Consider the following 10863-nt stretch of genomic DNA (forward strand, 5'->3'; position numbering starts at 1 on the left):
GCGAGTGTTTTCCAGGCAGAGTGCAAGCGTAATTGCATGGAGCATTTGAGCAGTTTAACCCACAAGTACTCTTTGTTTTAAATAACAGCACAAACAGCACAAGACAACATGTTAAAATATGCATGCCTCATTGCTCACCACAATTTACCCGCTGTTAAGATTTGTTTGTGCTCTGGTATCTAGGCACAGTGTCCTTTTGTTTTCTAAACTGGCTTCGAGAGCCTCCTTTGACAACATCGTATCCCTTTGAACAAGGGATGTTGGCCTCGCCACTCCCAACTTTTCTGTTCCCGGTGCTTGCTTGACGGCTTATTTGGGAAGAAACATAGGTCACATCTGAACTCAGCAGGAGGTCTCTTTGAATGGAAGATTATCACGTTTAATAAATACCTGTGGTTATCTCCATATTAAAAAAAAATAAAAATAAAAATAAAAAGTCCAGGAGAGCAGCCAGCTTTAGTATGGAACTTCAGTTTGATAATTAGAAAGTTTATATATTTTATCTGCAAATTATAAATCAAGCATAGACATTTTCTCCAGTTTGTAACCCATATCCTCCTATATTAGCTGTTCCTCATCTCTAGGCATTCTGTAACTTTCATGCTCTAAAGAGTACATTTGTCTTTCCTCTTTGTTCATATTTTTTGTGGTTTATGTTGTCACATGTGTGATATATCACAATCCTGCATGTCCTCACAGAAAACCATTTCTGAAAACGGCATCATGTTTGCAGAGGTAAATAGCAAATAATTAAAATTAAATTAACAAGAACTATAATTTAAACCATTGATTAAAAGAATTGTTACTGATCCTAGAAACTCAATCATTTTCTTAGTGTTGTTAATAGTTAGAGCTATACAACTGCTAGTGTAGATGAACCAAACAGAATCTTTTTCCCAGTTCTGTTTCTCGTTTGCAGAATTTCTCTTCTCTGTATTTTTGGTCCTGTAGCACTCTGGACTCAGAATGCTCTTGCAGAAACAGCTCCTATTTTTGAGGCATGTCAGTCATTTTAATCCCAAATCTGCTTGCTCTCCTCACAAACATAAGGTTTTAATTTTTATTGATGATAAGTATTCAAATGAGAAGTAAATATTCATGAAAGAGAGGTTATTAAAACAAAAGGAACTCTCAATGTTTCCAGTTCTTATGATTTTATCAAAAAGTTGATAAGAGCTGGTGTTTTTCAGAAAGCCCAAGCTGTTGGATGAGAATAACCACTTTCTTTCGAAGTAAAAGAAAGATTCAGGGGAATAAATAAAAAAAAAGCTGAAATGTGCCTTGAGTGCACTTGATGTGATCAGAAAGGAAACAAAAGGACCCAAATATGTATTTTTAAGTAATCACTTCTAGTGCCTGATATCAAGACTTTTGGCAGCTTCATCATCTTTCCTGATCCTCTCTGCCTCACCAGTGGTTCCTGAGATGCTCCTGTGTAAGGATCCCAGTCCAGACCGGGTTACTCTGTCAGCCTCTAGGAAGGAATGTATTGAGATACAGTTACTGTCATAACTCAGACAAACAAGTAAAGAAGATGACAGAAAAGAAGTACTATCACCCTAGTTTATAGATAGGAAACTGAAGAAAGAAGTAATTGCCTTGCCTAGGAAAACTGAAGTTACAAACATAACCAGGGAGCGAAATTGCAGGTTTCAGGACTACGAGTTGACTGTTTTAATTGCAAAACTAGCAGGATGTCTCAGCTCTGTTCCTACCTGCTGCAGTAACTTCTTTTGCACCATCACCTTGCCAACATCAGAAGAGTACAGTATTGTCATTGAACAACTGAGACAAAAAAATCTCAACCTTCCTCTTCAGCTACCATCCCATTCTCTTTGTCTCTAGATCTGTTATCTTTGCTTTCTTCCTCTATATGTTCACTAGATAAAGTTATCTACTTCTAGTGTTTCATCTTCCTTCTCTGCAATTCTGCTTTGTGATCAATCTTTTCCTTGGTATCTTGAGTTCATCTGTCTTTTCACCAGACTACCCTCCACTTCTCTAAGCATTTTCTACATTTCATTAAGAAGGATTCAGACTTTCTAAAAAACTTTTTTTTTTGGCCTAGACAATTATGCATTCAGAGTCAGATCCAAGGCACTGTGGCTTGTTGATACAACTACTCAGGTAGATATATGTAGGAGATTTAAGCAACAGTTTTCACTTGCAAGAGATTTAATCAATAGTTTTAGAACACAGCTTTTAGAAATCAGTGTCTTTGTCATACATTAAGAAAGAAAACAGCCTGAGTTTGTATCCATAGGTAAGCTACTGAATGGGTCACTGCGAATTTTGCTCCTTATTTTTGTCAGCATCTGTCTACTGCACTAACTTCATAATTACATCCATGTCTAACTCTAAAGAAATGTAAGAGTAAAAAGCCAGTGTAAATCCTTAAGATCTGGACAGGCTGTATATTGAAATATAATGAAAACATGTATTGCTTGTCCACTGAAGTCAGTCTGACTCTCTACAGATGTTTCGGGGTTCCATTTAATCAAGGAATACCTCTGAATGAGGATATAACCTATCATACATAACACATCCATTTGAGTACTTTTGGTAATTTATATTAGCATTATTCTATTTCATGTTGCTGCTAATCTGATGATGAACACACATTCAAACCCTCATGCACACATTTTGGAGGAGGTATACTACACTTGTTGAGGATACCATTACTTTTAGCTTTTATCTGTTCCCCTGTTTGTTTTCTGTCCTTTGCTTTTGCCTTTCCTTTTTTAGAGGCTGCTTTTTGTCCATTTATATTCCAGCCGCACCTTCTCAATTTTCTCAGGTTCATTGCTGGTTTCACTATCCTGTGTCAGCTCTTCTACTTCACATGCATGATCTGTCAGCAGGACAATATGATCTGCAAATCAGAAGCAGTTTAGCAGTTATTCATTTATGCTGAATTCTTTTGTGGCCAGTCAAGTCCGTGAAGGACACATCTTAGGCAATCAACAAAGATCGTTAAAGTGATGGTGTTTCTCTTTTCCTCTTCAAATGGTTCGGACCTTCAATGTATTGCTTTCCTTTGTGTATTAGATGGTCCCTGTAACATTAAAATCGGGGGCAGTCTTTATTTTCTTTTTTTTTCTTTTTTTTTTTTTTAAAGCTATTTTATGACTTGGCTGGTGCAATCGAATACTAGAGTTCAGAGTAGAGTCTCTCTTATAGAGAGAGAGTGGGAAAAAAGAGAATTTGGGGTAAGAGACAGGAACAGACTTCGATCTGCACAAACCAGCTCTGGGATGGAGCTTGGTAGTGAGGTCTGGCCAAAGGAGGTTAAAACCAAAGGAAAGCAGCAGTCAAGAGGAGGGAGTGCGGTGAGCGGGTGGGCGGGGCGCTCATGGAAAGCATTGAGGGGAAAGCTGTAAGCTGGTGGGGCAGAGGAGAGACTGCAAGTTTGAAAACAAAATAATTTTTAAATGAGTGAACACATATAACAAAAAAAACCTCTCCTAACTCTGAGGTTTTCTGAGTGATTGAAAATCCAAAGTCAGGAGTGTTCTGTTGCATGGATTTTCTGGGAATAATATATTATGCATAACTTTGTATGCAAGTGCTTTGAATAATATTGTTTTAAAGCCTGGTTTCTCCAAAATCCTGTGGTGTTGCAGCATCTAACTCTTAGGCATATTTCTGCATAGAGAAATCTTTAGCCTCAGGCAATAGAGAAATCTTCATTGGAAAACAGCTGATTGGGTTCTTCCTAGCTTGCTTAGGGCTGAAATGCTCAAAAAATGGGTTGGATGGAAGATACAGGTGTTAGAGCAGGTAACCAACGCTCAGATATTGCTAGCAAACACCAATTATACAGAACTGTTCAGTTCAAACACTCTCTTTTCTGGACATACTTAGCCTGACACCCAGCATGGTCGACTTCACACCGAGTGAAGTCCCCCAGGGACACCAGGCTGGATGAGGCTCCAGAAGATGCTGGGGACAGTTCAAATCCAACTTGCATAAGAAGTCTTTAAGTTCTCTAAAAGCATCTATAAAATTAATTGGTTTGATCTAGACTATATTGGAAAAGTTTGGCTCTGTTGTCTCTCATAGAGATAGTAGATAACTGTGTGGGGATTATGAATAATGTTCACCAGCAGAATTTGTGGCTCTTCCTCATAACCTAAGAATAAGAACAACTCAGTAGGAACTAAAAGACAGCAGTAAAGAAAGCAAGTGCAACATCTCACAGACTGTTTTAAGGCCTTGTCATTGCAGTTATATATATAGAATTAGTGTAAATGAATTCTGTTTTCCCAGGGGCATCAAACTCCTCCTGTCAAGATAGTCTCTCAAGACACTGGAAAACCTTTCACGGCCCTCCTGCATCATTATTATTTTTCTTAAAATTTTCTTGCTATTGATGTAACTAAAAATCCAGTATAAGGTCAGAGAAAATATTTTGTCAAGTGGCTCAGACAGGCACAACTGATGGATATTAAGGAAACATGTACTGCAATTTCTGTTCGTCTGAGTGCACTAGAAAAAATATAAAAAATAGTTAATTTTACTAAAAAATCCAGGTGATGTACTCAGACTACTTTCTGCTACTATGAAATTGAAGAGTGACCTAGTACTGCCATTAGATCTGGCATATGAGTGGTTTTTCAGACTTGGAAGTTCATTTTTCAACTGGTGGGGTATGTCAAATCCCCAAAAACTGTCAGACCATTGCAAAGACATTTATTGCTGTGACAATAGCAGACTGTTCAGTGCAAAGACCATCACTTTACATATGTGGTCAATACTCAGCAGACTGTAAACAAAGGACTAGACGGGGAACTGTAAAGTACAACCACCTTGATCCTGTGCTTTCTAGTCAATTTAGAGGGTATAAAGAAAGAAAGCCCACTGATGAAGAGCAAAAAAATGAAATTGAAACAGAACTTGTTGAGAATATAATACAAAAATAATTTTCCATTTGAAAATGTCAGTTTGGAAAAAAACAAAATGGGTTGGATGGTAGATACAAGCAGATACAGCTTTGGTGTGCAGTTTCTCTGGGTTCATGAGGAAATTTCTCATCAAATCTGGAGTGCATGCTTTAGAATGGGCACTGGCACCATACAGAGACATTGAGCTGAAGTTTCTCTGTTTTATGCTCAAATTATGCAGACTTTTGTGCTACAACCTCAGCCTTTTCTAAGTGAAGTTTAGGAGATAAAAGAATGCTCACCTAGAAATTTTTCCAATTGGTAAAAGCAGGTGGATCAAGGAGCTGAAGCTTTACTTCCACATCCCAGATAAGACTGTAGTGGAAAGGACATAACCTCCCACTCTTCACATAAATGCCGAGTTACAAAAGTACAACAAGAAGAAATTTATGCATCTGTTTCTATGCTCTGGGTTTGAATCAAATGGAAAGAAATTGAACTCTGTAATTATCACAGGAGCCATTGAAGTAGATACTGTCCTAGAGGGACTGTCTCTTTTCTTTTTCTCTGCTGATTTCTTGTATTGGAGACAACACCTGCTTCTTTTCTTGTGTGACTTCTAATCATTCAGTGTTGCATGATCTTATATCTAGTACTACCAGGGTGCTTAGGAGCACTTTGCAAATATATTCTTCCCCTTAAACTACTTTGGACAAGGTGTAGATATTACAGAATCACAGAATTACACAATATTCTGAGTTGGAAGGGACCCAAAAGGATCGTTGAGTCTAACTCTTAAGTGAATAGCCTGTATGGGGATCAAACCCACAACTCTGTCATTATTACCATTGTAAGGTTATTCCATAATTTCACTTGGCTTATACATATAACTGATTAGATTATGATCTTTTAAGTTAGTATTCCAGTGAAAGTAGATTTATACCTTTAATTTATTAGTCGCTGCTTGTTTTACCTTTGAATTTCATACCTTTTTATTTTATTTTTGGTTCATTACTGTTTATTTTTAAAATAAGCTCCTTTCACCAAGAAAGGTGTTTTTTCTTCATGATTATTGGTCACTGAATCAATTTAAAATATAATCTCCTGCTCCTAGTGAGAGGTCATATGTGGATAGTAAGTTTATTTATTTGCTCTGACAAATGGTGGAAGCATCAAACAGTCAGTACCAAGCACAATTCCATAAAACTAGATCAAATAAGGGCTGAGGGCTCTGATTTGTATTCAGCACTGGGCAGAAATCACAGGCTGAAGTGTGTACTCTCCCTGGCCCTTGCCTTGTCCTCTAGAGGCAGCTGGTAGGGACAAATAAAAATTATGAAACAACTTCTGAATCACAATTTTAAGCCAACTGTACTGAAATGAATGAAAATGGACTTCAATTAATTTGTATATGCTATGTGTACCTATGGTACTTTCTTTAGCCACCTGTTTTACATCTACTTGCTTTTGCAAGTTAGATTCCTGAAACCTACCAGCAGAGCACAAGGTGTAGTTTTGAGGGTGTGCACTAGTAATTTGGTGTGGTTACCTGTATCCAAAGTTAAGGAGCCAAAACCACTCAGATCTCAGCTGAATAGGTCAGACTCTATGTGGTTTTGTCAGAATTATTTCCTCCATGAAGGATTATCTCCATCGTGGACTGAAAGGTTTTATATCATGATTCTTGTTAAGTAGAAGCATCTTTGCTTTACAGAAATACATACATTTAAAGACTGGAATAAATAAAATTAACTGGTGCTTTCATCACTGGAGGTGGAGCCCAAAAGGATCACTCACTTTAAGCAACTTCAGTGCTAGAAGATGATGGTGGAACTTTAAATGCTATGAGGAGCCCAATTCCCATCAAGACTTTAATATGTCTAGCCTTTCTACTTTAAAAGAAGCAATAACACAATCATCTATCAGAGTATTATGAGTAATGTGGCCTCTTGCTTTTTCATGTTTGAGCCAATTTGTGTACACAAATAATGAGATTTTGGTGGAACATTGATAGTTTTTAGGACCTTTCTACAAACTTGCTGTGCTCAGTCATATTTGTGCTCAGTTCTACCCTGTTTCTCAGTCTGTTCCAGAAACAAAAAGTCCACACAGTAAGAACAAAGAAGTCAAAGCCTGGTTATTAAGCACTTCCTTGGACATCCTGCTGATGGAGAGTGTGCTCTCCAGCCCCGGAACACTAGTGCACTTTGCATGGGTTTTACTAACAGCACAATGTAATTTTTTTCAACTTTAGTGGTTGGGCAGATTCTGACACACCAGGAAAATATATCTGTTTCAATTTGATTTTTAACAAGGTGCACAGATGGTGTTAAAAAGCAGGTAGAAGTGGTTAATCACCTGTGAATTTTAGGCATTTTTCTGCTGTCCATAGAGGACTTCAGAAGTGCATTTACTGCATGTGTTTCTCCACGATGATTTGCATTTTCACGGTTGTTTTCAATCAATCACCCCAGAGAGGTTTGCAAATCTCTTCATTGCAAATCATTGAAGACCTGCCCATGCCCACAGTCCTAGTGCAACAAATGATTTGGGACCTGAATCATGTGGTATTCAGCATTCAGGCATATCCGTACCTCATCGCACCCTGAATTGTTTCATTTTACTGACACCATCTGTTTCTTGTGCCTCAACCAATTTGTATTCCATTGTCCCCTATGCTCAGCTTTCTGACCTTGTAAATTGATCTCCTGTACAGTCTGTAACAAATACTTTCCTGAAATCTGGATGAATTATGTCAACGATTTCATATTTATCAATTCAGCGATGCCTTGAAATGACCCTAATACATTTGTCATACATGATCTTCTTTAGTAGAACCATGCAGCTTTCCCTTTACTAAATCACATTTCTAACTGAATTGTAATCTCCCTTATAAATGTTTCCATTATCTTGCTCACTACTACAGTCAGTCTTACAAGTCTGTATTTCGTTGGGTCTTTCCAGTGCCTCTTTTTGACAGCTACAGAAGACACTGAACAATGAAGTGCATCTCAGGTAAATATTAAGTGCTCCTTAAAAGAAGAATAAAAAAATTAAAACCTAGTAAGATATACTCCTGGTATTCAATAGTAGTATTAGAGAGCCACTTAAATGAATGGAGAATAGAGGAGGATTTCTTTATTGCTGGCAGTTAGTGTCAGTGATGGATCATGACATAGACATTCTCAGTATGGCCAAACAATTTCACTATATAGAATTTTATATAGCTACAGCTAAAATTCAATGAACTGATTCAGAAGGTTCAGGATAAACTATAACAATAAGTTAAAACCTTAAATCGATTTGGTGTTTTAAAAGGATAGGCAGCAGCAAGATGTCATCTTCCTTCACAGATCTAACTTTAACTGGAACTGTAAATCCAAAGCAGAGTATTGGTGGATAAGGGTATATAATGTGTGATTTAAGACCCATCCTGGAAATCAGTGAGGATTTGAGTACACCAACTCTAAAACATTATCAGAGCGTTATAAGAGTCCATCCAGAAAGTTAGGAGGATTTTTTTTTTTGAAGAATAAAGATAAATTTCATATCTTAAAGAGGCTATTTTTGAAGAGTGCCAGGCAAGATGAGAAAAGAAAATGACTGTGAAATAAGCAGAGTAGCAGAGGCATAGATAACCACTCATCCTACTATCCTTTCAAGATACGAGCTGAGGATGATTTCTATCAATGACTTCCAAATATAACATTATTCAGCTTTCATTATGTTGTCAATCTAATTTGAATGTAAGTTATTCAGAGCACATGGCTGTTTTACCTTTGTGTGTGTCTGTAAAGCACTGTGCACCCCAAGCCAGGAAAAAAGAGAGAATTCTCGGATTAGAGGAGATAATGTCTTCATTGAAAGTCCTGTATACAAATGCTTGTTTTCTAATCACTTTTGTGAAACCTGCCCCTGCTACACCACACAGAGAAATTCTTCTTCAAAGTAAAAAGAATTGCAGCTTATTTTATACTAACCCTGGAGCAGCCTCTCCACTTATAAGAAATGGGAGAAACTCCTGCCAACTTACATTAGTTTCTAGGGAAAAAACACCTGAATCCCAAGATTTGGCTTTGGTGATGACCTGAGGTTCACAGAGCTCTCAGTATTGAACAAACTCCATGTCTGAGATGAAATCCTGAATTCTCACTGAAGTGAAATAGAGTTTTTTCATTGACCTTAGAAAGGCCAAGGTTTCAATCCTTCCTTTTGAAACAGGAGTTATTAAAGATTTTGCATGCTGTGGCATAGCTACATCAGAATTGAGTGCTATAGAGATAGCCCAGAAGTAATACAGAAATATTATCCCTAGGGCTGCAAGATCTAAGAAAGTCACTGTGATCCAAAAAGGTAGCTTGTTATGTGCCGACAAGTCCACTTTCCTTCTCTTAGCTCTAAATAAAATCATAAAAGTTTAACTGAAGGACAACTAGAACCTGAGAACGTACTATTTATTAGCCTACTAAGTAATTTTCCCTTTCACCTTCCCTTTCCCTTCCCCTCCCTCTTTACAATGAATCTACTCTAATTTTTCCAATTTTTTTTTTTGCATTGTATCTTTCTCCTTCTCTTTATATTTTATTTTTCTTTCTGCCTTTTGGCTCTAGGTGGGCCCTTTTTCTATCTGACTTTATTTTGTGCGTCTGCCTTTGAGCAGGGCCCAACTGAAGGACTAGTTCACAATGATAAAAATCCAGATTGGAGAGGCTTCCCTCTCCTGAATCCCCAGATCTGTCGCTGGCCCATCCATGGCTCCCATTTCATAAATGAGGCCAGTGAGGACTGCTGTCTCTGCTCTTCATCTGGCAGCTACTTTTGGGCATGAGCTACATTTGCAGTTGGATCAGAAGCCATTGCAGAGCTCTTGCAAGGAACTACAGCACACCCAACATGAGCCTCCAGTAACACAAGCCAAGGGTAAAGTCAGACCACAAGAGTAACAACCAGCAGCAGACTGAGCTACACAGTCAGACTAGGGTGCAAGCAGAGGCTGGGTGTGACAAACATGGATCTGTCAGTGTGACATTGCCTTTCCCAGGAGCGATAGAGCTGGGTCCAGCAGATCAGTCCATGGCTCTCCCAGAGAATTCACCCCAGGAGTGTGGGTTGGGTATGTGAGGCAGGATTTTGAAAAATGCCAGCTAATGCCGGGACAAGAATTGACCAAAGAAGATAAATACCAACCATATAAAGTCAGGGATGTAAAAGGTGTAGGCTTGAGCTAAGCCAAGTGCATTGAACATCCATCTGAGAATATAACGGGAACAGTTTAACATATGAGGACAATACTGGGTCCACCTCAACAGACAAAAAAAGAAAAGGAAAATGAAAACAAAAAAGGAAGCTGTTACTTTGGAAAAAGCCAGAGGATGGTTCTTGCCTTCATATACCGGAATGAACTACTGGTAGTGTGTTATATCCTGATTCTGGGAGCTGGGCTACCCTCTATTCACAGTGGCAAGAGGTGTGTTAAAGGATGTGATGCAAAGCTTTGCAAGTCCAAGCACATGGAGCAGGTCAGGTAGTGGTGCTACTCTGCAGCTGCAGAATGCAGAAAGGCTCATGGGGAATCCCTCCTTGCCAAGCAGCACATGGGATGAAGGACAGGCACAATATAGAGGAAGAGGATGAGTGATGGTGGATTTAATTCTTTCAAACACTAAAAGGCAGCCAATCAGAGGTAGAAGAACCAGCTCCTGAACAACTCACAAAGGGCGTGCGAGCAACTTGAGAAACACCAAGCTGGGCTGAAAGTGTGTTCCCAAGCAGAGTCAAAGAAATGGGGCATTACATGCCAGCAAGGGAGTCTGAGTGCAGGCACTGAACACCTCCAAAGCAGCAGGAGAAAGCAGTACAGGAGAGGAGAGGCAGATTCTCAGGAAAGCAGTGGAGACCAAGCTGCTCAGCCCATGTGGAGGGGTCCTGGCATGGAAGAGCAAGCTGCACACTGTGCAAACTACACACAAAATCAGGAGTG

At 38.7% G+C, this 10863-nt stretch overlaps 1 protein-coding gene across 1 annotated transcript in view; it reads right to left on the reverse strand.

The window, feature by feature from the left end:
- Positions 1–387, reverse strand: part of CCDC149 (coiled-coil domain containing 149) — a 51794-nt gene extending 51407 nt beyond the window's left edge. Inside the window, exon 1 of the mRNA XM_032685200.1 lies at positions 378–387. The gene's annotated coding sequence lies outside the window, so the exon portion shown is untranslated. The remainder of the gene's footprint in view (positions 1–377) is intronic.
- Positions 388–10863: the final 10476 nt, after the last annotated feature.

This window comes from Chiroxiphia lanceolata, chromosome 4, assembly GCF_009829145.1.
Source record: "Chiroxiphia lanceolata isolate bChiLan1 chromosome 4, bChiLan1.pri, whole genome shotgun sequence".
Lineage (NCBI taxonomy): Eukaryota > Metazoa > Chordata > Aves > Passeriformes > Pipridae > Chiroxiphia > Chiroxiphia lanceolata.